Source organism: Danaus plexippus, chromosome 11 (genome assembly GCF_018135715.1).
Source record: "Danaus plexippus chromosome 11, MEX_DaPlex, whole genome shotgun sequence".
Classification (NCBI taxonomy): domain Eukaryota; kingdom Metazoa; phylum Arthropoda; class Insecta; order Lepidoptera; family Nymphalidae; genus Danaus; species Danaus plexippus.
The window spans coordinates 8,715,654-8,728,662 of record NC_083544.1 but is presented as its reverse complement, the minus strand read 5'-3'; positions in this window follow the sequence as shown (position 1 = coordinate 8,728,662).

Genomic DNA, 13,009 nt, shown 5'->3' with positions numbered 1-13,009 from the left:
TACGGAATATACTTTAGTTGATATATTTTTAAGTTAGTAATCCCACGTAAGATTGTCTCAACACTGAGGGAACTTTCCTTTCTCAACTTCGAACAAATCGGATGATTTGAACGTTTGAGCGTCTAAGTGTTCTTAAGTACTCTTTGTAAACCGATTAGCATATTATTAAGAGACGACAGGACTTTAAAATTAACATATATTTTTGTTTTTAAAACTCTCCCCATTCTTTTTTTCTTTTACTTCAGTATTTAATAGAAATTTTATTGTTTAATACAAATATTCAGTTTTTTGTGAAACGTGCTTTCAAATAAACTTCTAAAAATTTCTAAAGATTTCTATGGTAACGTTTAAAAAAATTGTAAAACTTCTTTAATAGTAAACAAAAATAGACAATATTTGTATTTTGATGTCAAAGTAAGAGGAAAAATATTTAATAGCTGCATGACATAAATAACTAAAATTAATCTTGAATGATAATTCTATGTATTGTGAGTCGAAGTCAAATCTTAGGGTCAAAGTGAACGGAGACGTGTCAGTCTGAATTCGTCTCAATCATACCTTAATCGGGATTTCAGATTTTTGTTTTCTAAAAACCCCTTTTGAAGAGACCTTCTGTTCTAATTACTTTGGCCAAAAATAAAAGAAATACCATCCATCCTACAAAGTACAGCCGCATTGCTGGCGTATTTAGAAAGAAGGGAGAATTGAGGTAAATTTTATTTCACTGTTAGTGGTAACCATTATGTTAAAAAAAAGTATATATATTTTTCATCAGTAGTTCTGATCATAAGTTATAAGTCATGTTTTTTGTCCGAGATTTTGCCTTGGAATATTTCTTTTTCATTTTTATAACTCTTCTCATTCATTATCAATTTAACTGCTAACACTTTTATTGTATAATTCTATATATTTTTATCACGGAAGCATCTTTATCGATCGATCTTTGCCTTACTTAGTATCAGAACGGATCTGGTAACATACTCGTACACTTATAAGTAGGTGATAAATATCCATCTTAATTTGTAAGACGCCATCAATCCCACCCAACCAAAGGGTCTGAAGATAATGATGCTCTGGGTGCACTCGTCCCTAACGACCTTTATATTTAGGACAAGCCCTTCCCTTGTTTAATTAATTGACGGAAACGCCTTTGCATTTTTGAATTCTAATTTATAAATTCCATCTAACATTACTGAGGTTTAGTTGCTTCGTTACGTATTAATTAAGAGGTTCAAGTCTATATTAGTTTAAGGGTGTGAGTATGGTGTGACAATCAGCTGACTTCTGTATAGTGCTACTGTACTAGTAAACATACTAACAGATTTGCGTTCATATTAAACACTTTTTTAGCATTATCCTTATAAAGTTATTTGTTTTTGGTTTTCAACTGTTTATTACTACCAGTAATTTTATTGATAGTTTTTTTTATCGTCATACAAATATGTAACGTCACATTTTTTACAAAAACTGCATTTTTTACGAAATATTTTTTCACTATTAATTTTGTTATATTAAGGAATAATTGATTTGAGGTTACTAATATACAATAGACCTTTATAAGAAAAATATTGAAAAGATCACGTATTTAGTGAGTCCGTTAAGAAGAAAACACTTTGAAATTTAAGGGTCAAGATATCGGTCGGCACGCTAGCTATTTCATTTATTCAGATGTCTGAAGGTCTCTCGTCTTCAGAATACCTATGGTTGAATAAGAAGAATTTATATACACAGAATATATATGATATAGTATAAATTGAACTTATTTTCAATAATAAAATACTGGAGTTCTTGATAGAAATATTAATTGAGAAATAAGACGTCCTTTAAGCCAATTACTTCATTGATTATAATTACAAAAAAAATATTTTAATCACATTACTATATATGTAGTTCTAAATATCAACAACATTAAAATTATTTTTAAAGTATATATATTTGTGTCATTGATATATTCTTTGTCTAAAGAAAAACTCTTCTGAAATCTTTCCTCTTCGTTCTATATGCAGACAGTATAAAAGGCATATAAAAGGAGGGAAAAATCTTTCGGATAAAAGTCGAGCTCCGAGATTTATTACAGCTGGTTTAAGATCTTACTAAGTTTTTTTAATTAAACTGCTACTGAGAATACCTCAGATGGAAAAGAAGTCGTATATTCTTCGGATTTATTCATCGAACTCGGTTCTAAATATATTAAACTCGGCATTTCTATTGCATTAAAGTTTTGATGACAAGAAAGAACAGATTTTTTTAATCCACGTGTTTATTTAATATAGAACAACTTTAAGTATATGATATGTGTATGTATGTATATGTTATGAGCAAATATGAAAACGGATGTCATTCCAGATGTCCGCGGGGGTCGTGCTTACGACGCTCAGCATTCGAATATTGCATTTTATATTGGCAATATTTTATTTCATTCAAAGTCCGATATATTTCGCGAGTCCTATATAATGAAATAATTATTAATAGAGAAAAGCGCAGCGTTACCAGAAAACAAAAAGCTGTTGGATGGGAAACATAAATAAAAAGTCTGGCAAATAAAAAGTCCATTCCATCAACATAATATAATATGGAGCCATGCGCATATCATCCCAGTACTGTAAAAGCCTGTAATATAAAAATAAAGCGTGTTTTTTGTAAATAAAAATTCACCGAGGGCCCACTACGAGCAATTTCATTCTCTGTAGTGAAATAAAAAATCTAGGTCAGGTAGGTTGTTGTACAACTATTTATATAGATAAAGAATAGCAAACGGAATCTAGATATGCTATGAAGCGTTCCGGCTATCAATAATGTACATACGTTATAATTGAAATGTATTACCAATGAAATATATTATACTTTAAGATTTGAACGTATATCACGATTGCATTCTACATAATTTTCCTTTATTTTTATTTTTTTTATATGAATTAGTTCATAAAATTTTAAGTGTGACTTATAAAAATTTACTAGTAGTATATATACATATATATATAAAATTTCTCAATATACATAATATAATTCTATGTTCTCTTAAAGATAAATTTTGGATAAATTGTATAGTTATTCCATATTTTTATATCCTGGTATAAAGTAGGCTAGCGGACTGCAATTTGATGCAGCGGCACGGCTACGCTGCAGACGTTGCGGTATCCACGGCCCAGCTCAGCGTTTAATTAGCGATTACGGATTACAACTTTATTACCAACCTAGATTTATTTGTTAGGAAACTGGGGAATTGAGTGACGAAAACGGTATTATTACAAAATTTAAGCATTCATGTTGCCAGTTCATCACAGACATGTAAATCAAATTTAGAAAAAAGTGTCTGCTCACTCTCATAGATGACCACTATTTACTTAAAATCAGACAGAACTTGTCACTTTGTTATTGTGATGTAGGATATTTTCTACAGGGACTATATAATCGGTGTCTGAAAACAATTTTACAAATCACAACTTCTCTGCACCGTGTTAAACCTAGAAGTTTTCGAAGAGTTGTGCTTTGTTATTTATATTTTTTGTCTGTCTGTATTTTAGCACATTAATTTTAAACTTATTTAAATATTCACCTTTAAGACACTGCTATATATATTATTCTGTTATAACGAAAATTTCTCACATTGTACAACTTGAGAGAGGCACACAACATATATTCATATAGCGTCCTTGTAAATTAGCTGGACATATTCTCGAGGGATCTATGAAACAAGCCTTGGCAAATACTGCATACACAAAAAAAAAACAAGCATGCATAGAAAATTTTCGCATTTATATAATAAAAAGTTATATAAATATATAATTAGTTATATCTTGGTTGATATAATTTTAATTCGTAAAACTTTGAAGCCTTTATAACAACATTTAAAGGATACCAGAATGTGAACATTGATCGACCGTTGGCTCTTATAAATAAGTTACCGCAACAGAGATTTAAAGGGATAGGAAACTTTATATTAAATTCCCCTGCAATTTATGATGCTTTACTAAAAATAACTCTTCATTTCTCTTTTATAATACTGTTTACATTAAGATATTAGTACATAAAACGACATGGATTACAAAAGATAAACAAAATTTGAATTTTAGGCTTAATACAATTCGTATAATATGTTCTTCATTAACGCATGCATATAAGAATAATCCTTTATTGTTCCTCTCGTTTTTTATTCAAGTGTAAGCATACGTCATGCTTTAAACTTTCTAACAGTAAGTAAACAAAATAGTGAGAAGTACGCCATGTACCTCTGTCTGGTTGAAGTCTACAGTGAAGTTTAGTGCTAATGAAACTAGCGGCTCAAGGATGCTGTTTGCAGCAGAGTTAATACTCATTTCTGGCGCACTTAAGTTCCTATATGTATTCAAACACTGGAAAGTTACAATGTAATAAATTCAATTACTTTTATACACTTTACTAGTTGTGATTCATGTCTACTTCTTTTCATTTCCTAAAAGTACTCGTACTTATGAGTTTAAGAAACGTTTATAAGATGTATTTTATTTTTATATGTCATACATCAAATTAGCATAGAACATATATCGACCCTAACTAAGTTTAAAGTTAAAAAAAAAAACACAAAATTGATTTATACCTTTGTCCCGAACTTCGCAACTAACAAAATAAAGTTGTCGGATCGACACGATTTATGGCATAATGCTGATCAAATTTATTACATTCCGAATGATTTTCATCTTAATATTTTACTTGTCTATATTCTTTGCATCTTCCTTTACGTTTCTTTATTGAGATAATGGCAAATATTTACAGTAACATAAAATAAGAAGCACCTACAAGTCCTTTGTAAATAAAATTTAGAAAAAAGTGTCTGCTCACTCTCATAGATGAATGCTATTTACTTAAAATCTGACAGAACTTTTCACTTTGTTATAGTGATATAGGATATTTTCTACAGGGACTATATAATCGGTGTTTGAAAACAATTTTACAAATCACAACTTCTCTGCACCGTGTTAAACCTAGAAGTTTTCGAAGAGTTGTGCTTTGCTATTTATATTTTTTGTCTGTCTGTATTTTAGCACATTAATTTAAAACTTATTTAAATATTCAACAGAAATTCTGTGTAATCTCAGAACACTTTAAATGATGACGAGTCGTAAAAATAATTCAAATCAACATAGAATTTAATTCAGTTATTATTAACAGTCTATACACAGAGCGAGATTGTCTAAACTTGGATAACTTACACAAGCAAAGCTAATAACGGAAAATGAAAATTTACAGTATTTCAGGGCGAGTTTCTCTGGAGCTTCGAGTTTTTAACAATTTAAAAGTAGAATCGAAGTGAACGTCAAAGTTGGTCGGACAAAGCCTGCGGTCGCTAAACTTTTAAGTCATTCTCGTATTGGTGTTTTGTAATGGACATAACAATATTCGCAAAACTTTTCCGTGCTCGGTCCACTTTAGATTTTTGAAAACATTCTATATACAGTAAATTTACTCTGCACTTTAACTCGTTATACGAAGATATTTGAATTTAACGTTATGACCATAGAAACACGCTTACTTTTTTAAACCTCATTACTCTGTGAGTATCAGTTCTATATTTTTTAATGCAATAACATAAATAATATACATAATTTCTCGTAATTATTAATAAATATTTGACATTGACATTTATCTGGCAACCATATTTTACATGTCTATACGACTCACGACATAAAAAAGCCTAGATAAAGAAAAAACTGCCTTTTATTAGTTTTGTTCAAATTCATATCACTTATAGCCGCGGTAGGTTTATTAAACACACTTTTAATTCTAAACATAGCCTTAAAATGAAAATATATAAATATTAATAAAGTGTTCCGTACACTTCATAACTTTAGACATTAAAAAGATTTATGTTTTACTGTTTAAACTTTCATATCTGTACATTTAATTAATTTTCCTTTCCACACATCCTCCGTCGTTAATACCTCTACATATTTGATTGTGTTAAATATTATCAACTTGATAACGTTAACCGGGAAAATGATTACATAAAATCGGGTCACATCCGAAATTATATATGAGGTAAAATTGCTCAGTCTAAAGCGTTACTGTGTACCGAATATGAGTAATAAGTATCAAAGGAACGTCTTAATTAATGCTAACAAACTCATTAACTGAAGCAAAGCCGAAGTTTCAAATTTATACGTTTATTATTGCGAGAAACGCGTCTTGTGAGCAACGCCATTCTCAATAATCGCTAACCGAAATTGACACGTACTCAAATAATGTAAGACCTATTATTGTGTGATATGATTCCACACAATCTAGTAACCTGAGCGTTAGTTTGCGGATACAGTAATAAAGATGGAATGATTTATTGTTCGGTTTTGCCGATTAATTGGAGTTGATTGGTAATACTACTTCTGTTAATACAGAACGCTTTATTGTTCTAGTGAACGTGTATTTATTATTTGAAAACTACAATACAGATATCTGATGTTATAGCGTTTTAATTATATTTTGACAGCGTTGTCAAAATATAATTTATTAGTATAGGAATCATAGAATTAAGAGAACTTTTAATATGATCATATATATATATAGTAAGAGATACATATACTGTCCCGCGGATTCCCTTCAAGTATCATCAATGTTGGCGTCAGATATTTCCCCCACGATTTACAGCGACACGGACTATTAGAGCAACCGGCCGGAATATCCGAAAACATTATTATTTATACCCAAGACGCATTAATATCTAGAATTGTTATTGTGTTGACAGACTCCAATAAACTTCAGAATAACGTGAATAAAGCCATGAAATATTACACCACGTATATAGATGATACAACAATAGACGCTATAAGCTAATCCCAGATAAACCTCTGGAGTGTAATTTTATTGTAATTTTTACGATATTATAACTTAACAACATGTTACACTCGCTGATAATGTTTTGAGAAGCCTGCCATCTCTTGCACTGGATAACCGGTCTTATATATTGAAAACATTAATTATGTTGATATGTATATTAAAGTTCAAAACATCTTGTTAATTATGTTCTATCGGCAAGTTTAATTTTAGTCGTGTTTATAACACATAGATAAACCTTTTATTATGTAATTTTTATGGAGTTCTAGCAAGTCTATAATAATTTTAAATTATTTATAGCGTTATAAGTTTAAAGGTGAAAATAAGAACTATATTTTATATTCAAACTATTGATAATTACTTTACTATAGTAACTTTCAGTTACATATAGATGATATACATTTTCAACAACTAGAACGAATCGTATGACTTTAGTCATAACAGATAAATAATATCATTACAGGTTTAAAACAATTTTGTTTCGCCTTTGATTGAATTAAATCAATAAATCATTATAAATGAGATAAAATTCAGCTTAAATGTAATTTATTTTATTTTATTTAGATTTAAGTATAAGAAGATTATAACAAAAGTAAACAAATGTCTCAATAAGTGTCTGAATGTAAGACACAATTCAATGTCCCCTCGATGACAGCCAGAGATCGCCCTCACTCATTGGACACAGTCACAGGAACAGTGAGGACTTAACAAGTTTGTTGTAACTGAAATATAGTCTAAGATCATCCCAACTTAATAAAAATATCTCATTATTTATTACAGAGTCGAAACAAACGTCATTGTCGTCAAAAATTTCTTAATAAGCTCTCCTAAATAATGCTTAAATAGTATAAAATAGAATAAATATTAATGAACACTCATATGTAATACAACATTAAAACAAATTAAAACCATATTTTTGTAAAATAAGGTAAAAAGCCCTTTTCCTTACAATACATACGACGTATTTGCTCAAACAATAGCAATATCGTTGGAAGGTTAATTCAGCCGACTTGCATTCGAGGCATTCTTTGAAAGGAAATCTTTTTTTTTGCAACGACTCTTCAATAGTTGCATTGAAACCTTCCCTAAGTGGAACCCTCACCCTCGCGTGATTTGAGTTTAATATCCCAGCAGAGTGGTTCTGCATTCTTTTATAAGGGAAATGGCAAGCGGAGTCTTTGGCGTGCGGGGAAACTTACTGACTGATGTTAGAGATGACAAAGTGAAAATCTTCGACAGTTTTGTTTTTAATGTCAGCATTTCAATGTCCCTAAATGCTTTTAGAGCCCCTTCTCACTTCTGAAATTCAAATTACCTTGTCATATATTCTAAATTTACAACTCCTAACTTTTCCCTTTAATATTTCCGAACGAAAATTCATTCTTGTTAATTGTGCACCACGTGACTTTTATTTTTATTATATTTCAACTTTATAGCTAAACATTAAATGGCATGACAATCGTAAACATATTAGAGCTGGGGTCGATTGCTCTAATAGCCCGTGACGTCATAAATTACAGACCTAAGGGATGTACTATCATTCCCGATTTAAAAACGGGGGTGCAAATGTACGGGTAATTAGATGCAATGTGGATTATCATATTATGTACCTTATGTGTGAGAAAATAAGATATTCAAATTGAAAATCAAACATATAATTTGTTATTTGGTATAGATTGAAAAATTATATGTCCAATTTATTAAAAATATAAACAAAATATACGGAATTCTATTATTTCATTGAACACATTACTTATCTTGTTGAAATATATACATCAAATTCACCTTTTATCTTCGAAATCTTTTACGACTATACCGTCAGAGCAAACCTAGTGATATGTGATCGAAAATTTAAAATTTATTTCCAAGGACATTGTAATGTAGAATCTTATATCCAGAAATACGTGACTAAACATAAAAGAAAGGAGTAAAGGAAACCTTAACGAAAAAGAAAGAAAGAAAAAGATAAAAGCCTGAAATAATAGACAGGCTACATACAAATATCCAGCGAACGGAGCTGAATACAGAATTTTGTGAATTTATAACTCGAAAGTACCAGATGTACTGAGACCCAAACGGTTCCTATATACGTTGAGCTATTTAGAATATCACTTCTCATAATAAACACGAAAAAAATTCACTTGGTCAAAAATATAAATTACTTCATATTATTCATTTAGTGCATTTTAATAAATGTAAATAGTTTCCTAAATGTTATAAAATTACTTGAACCGATACTGATATTCGTAGCGATTTCGTAGATTTTCGTAGACCTCTGTTCATATATTTATGAATATAAAACAAATGTTATTACATTGAGCTCGTTATTAAATACGAAGACTTATTACTAAATAATTTTAAACTTTTTCACGATATTTTCTAATAATAATAAATAATTGTTACAATTTTTGGAAGAGTTTTATATAGGTTTTGTCTCTAAGCACATTATTTTAATCATCTCTGATTTCATTAATTCATTAAAAAGATTTAAAATTCAGAGCTTTTACGCCACGAACCAACAGACCAATAGAAACCTTAAATAACGGAAGAGTTACATATTAAATTATTATTGTCAGTTCAATTTAAGAAACGAAACGACATCTCGTTTTCATATGGATTCAGATGAAGTTACAAAAAAATAATAATTTAAAATTATAACATACTTCATAAATTTGAATTTGAAATTACAAAATAATTACATTGAAATAATCCGTTTGATAAACATGTGTAGTCCTGAGCTAACACAGCTCCGTCGCTTACACGACTTTAGAGGGATTACTCAGTTAAATTGAATTAATTCGACATCACAATTCTCAATGTCAATGATAACTATGATTAGATTGAGGTACAATATCATTTACTTATTAAATACTTATACTTAGTATAAAGTAAGGACAAATTCTGTATTTGTAATATAAAGAAAAGCTTAATAGATTTCTTTGTCTTTGAAATGATTCACGGTGAGTACTTTAAGTTGTAACAAACATCATCATTTAAATTGCATTTACAGTTTAAAATTAAATAGAGAGAATTCTTTTGAAAATCTCTCACTTTTTCACTAAGTTAAAACCTCTTTTAGACGTCACGTACGTTTTTTACGGACTAGAGCAACTTGTTTAAATATAGACTTACTTGAATACGAAATGCAAGTTCTCTTTAATAAAGATTACAGACTTCTGGAGTCCCACAGACGGAATGTTACAAATAAATATCACATGCAGTCACCAAACGTACCTTCTTTCCAAGCTAAAAACATTTTCTGTATCCCGTCACTAACACTCCGTATTCTATCCTACATTGTAAATATATAATGTCATTGAATGTCTGGTGCCCTTAACATTTTTATATGTAGACTAAATAATAATATATAAATTAGTTATTTGATCGAAAACTGAAACGACATTTAGACCGTAATGACGTCATATTACATATGTCACAATGGATCATTTCGTTCCTTTAAAAAATATAAAATCTCTCGCATTCGTCTAACTATAAGCTGTTACAGCAGACTGAGTTAACTTTAAATGATTTAAAGCAATATGGTCTCTATCTGAATAGTGTTAAGAGCTGTTCAGCATGTTGTCCAGTGTACACAAGCCCGTATCGGAAGCCAGAGACTTCTTTTGTGGTGTGCAGCCCCCTCTATTGTAAAGCGACAAGTGCTTTTACCTTTGAAGGAAGAACACGTTCATATTTACACAACTCGTATTGCTTTACGAATGTTCATTGGCCGAAGATATCTACATAAAAATGTCATAATTTAAGTCTCGTTAAAAACTTATATATAGAAAACAATGCTTCATGCAAATATATATATATAAGAATTTAATAAACAAAATTGGACTAATTATATTAATGGAGGATCGATCGCTTGGATTAGTTTATGTTTTGTTTACTTAACATTAACTTTAGTATCGAGAAGAAAAAATACAATGCAATACATTCAATAATATCAACATCAAAACTTATAACAGTTTTACATATCATGTTATTTAGAAAGTTGAAAATAATACAATATAGCAAAACAAAAGTAGCGTTAACCGTACGTTCATGTAAAGAAAACGTCTAGGATACATCACAGTACAAAATGGCCTGTCATTTCAAGCGGCCTATTGTACTGCCTCACGTCACTCTTGTGTCGCTTCCGTACTAATTCTTAAATAATATATATCTATATGATATATATTTGATCATTTTCATGATAGACTTGATGTAATATCATTTACTTGTGTGATTGCCGTATCTATAAGGTAATGAGATTTAAACTTAAAATAAAATTCAGAACAGTATATATTTTTTAATCGTTATCTATCTATTGGTGTAAGGAGATTTATCGATAAATGACAGAATTTTGTATGTCTTACATTTGTAAACAAAAATTACTTATAGATGATATGGAAATATTTTTTAACACCACTTATTTAGTAACTCCTTTGACTCATTTCTTTAAATACAAATAATTGCTAATTTTTATTATTAAATCTTCTAATATACAAAAATTACATTGTTATATAATCCTAAAGAAATATACAATAAAAAAAAGGCCAAAAATCAATAAATATCGATAAACTTTAAATACACGGCTATGTATATGTACTGATTTGACTTGTATTGATTAATTCATGCATTGAAAACACACCTTACCAATATCATTCAGTAACATCTCAAGGGCCACAGCACCGATACCTTATCATTTAAAATGACAACAAAAATATTAAAAGCCTTTTCTGTAAATTAACCATTAGAATATTTTCAACATTTACATATATTTTATTTTCAGTTTCTTTTTTTTTTTCAAGATATACATAATATTATTCATCGTGAAAGTTAACGACCCTCTCTATATTTTACATTAAAATATAATATATTTCATACATTACATAACCAAGAATACCTAATTTGTATTAAAATTCCTTATGATGCTACTGTGATATGATATACTTTATGTTTTCTGTTAATTATAATATGCAAAGTTGGGTTTATTATTCAAAGGTTTTATCCCTCGTCTTATATACTTTAAATCTATTCCTTAATTTTTATGTTCAACGTAAAAATTCATAAGGTCACAGTTAAAAAATGCAATATCTGTTTTAAAGACATTTTTATACACAAATTCTTACTAAATCATTATTTGAATATATTTTGCTTAATATTACTTAGAAAAAAAGCGTCAAATAACTGAGGTTTTTTAACACAAACGAAGAAATTAAAGAAATTATATGGGCTTCTTAATTAATCTTTAAGTATAGATACGTTCTGATGCGTACGCGCTATTACTGATAATAATAAAAAAAATACTGAAGAAAAAATTTTATTCAACACAATATTGAAAGAAAACTAATACTTATGAATATCAGTTCAAAGCGTTCTGCGTTTTGAGTTATTTTAAAGGGTTGATACAGAGCTTAATATAGTGTTAGAGTAAGCAGACTTTGACAGACAGAGTATGAATTACACTATTTACAATGTTACCATCAATGTTTCACAAAAGGACAAGGAATCTGCGACCTACATAATAAACGTCACGTCGGCCTTTCGAGGAAATTTGGTAGCGATTAGTTGGTATCTGCTATATCTATATTTGCAAGCCCGAAGGATACAAGGGATGTACTGAGGGATGCACACCCCTTATGTTTCATTAACGACTACCGCCACAGAGAGATAAACTTTCAGACAGGATTTGTTATCAATACTATCTTATTCGAAGCACAAAACATATTGTATAATAGCTATTACTATTTTAATAAATTCACAACTCCTTTATTACGTGTGTAAATCATTCCACTTTACTTCATTGAATAAGTTGTATTTATTAGTCCATATTTTATGAACATGACCGATGTAATCAAACACACACTAGGTACTATTTCGCCTTTAGTATGTAATTTTGTCTTCATGAATATAAACAATCGGCATGTAAGTACATTATTGTCCAGTCTGGATGTTCGTAGTCCAAGCGAGCCTAGACCGGGAACCGACACAATGACCCCGCGTAAATCTCCCGTCCCCAACCGGCGGACACCGGAATTCATAAATTATGATTCACTTGCTCACTGAAAACCTTTTTTATGGTAACGCTTATTCGTTGAAAGCGACCATTTTTATTTTACTCGTTTGTTGCTTATCGGAGGGGCGCGTATTTTCTTGTTTTTCTATTGTTATTGCATTTCTAGTTTCTCTTGAATAATGACTTGTTTCTGGAGCT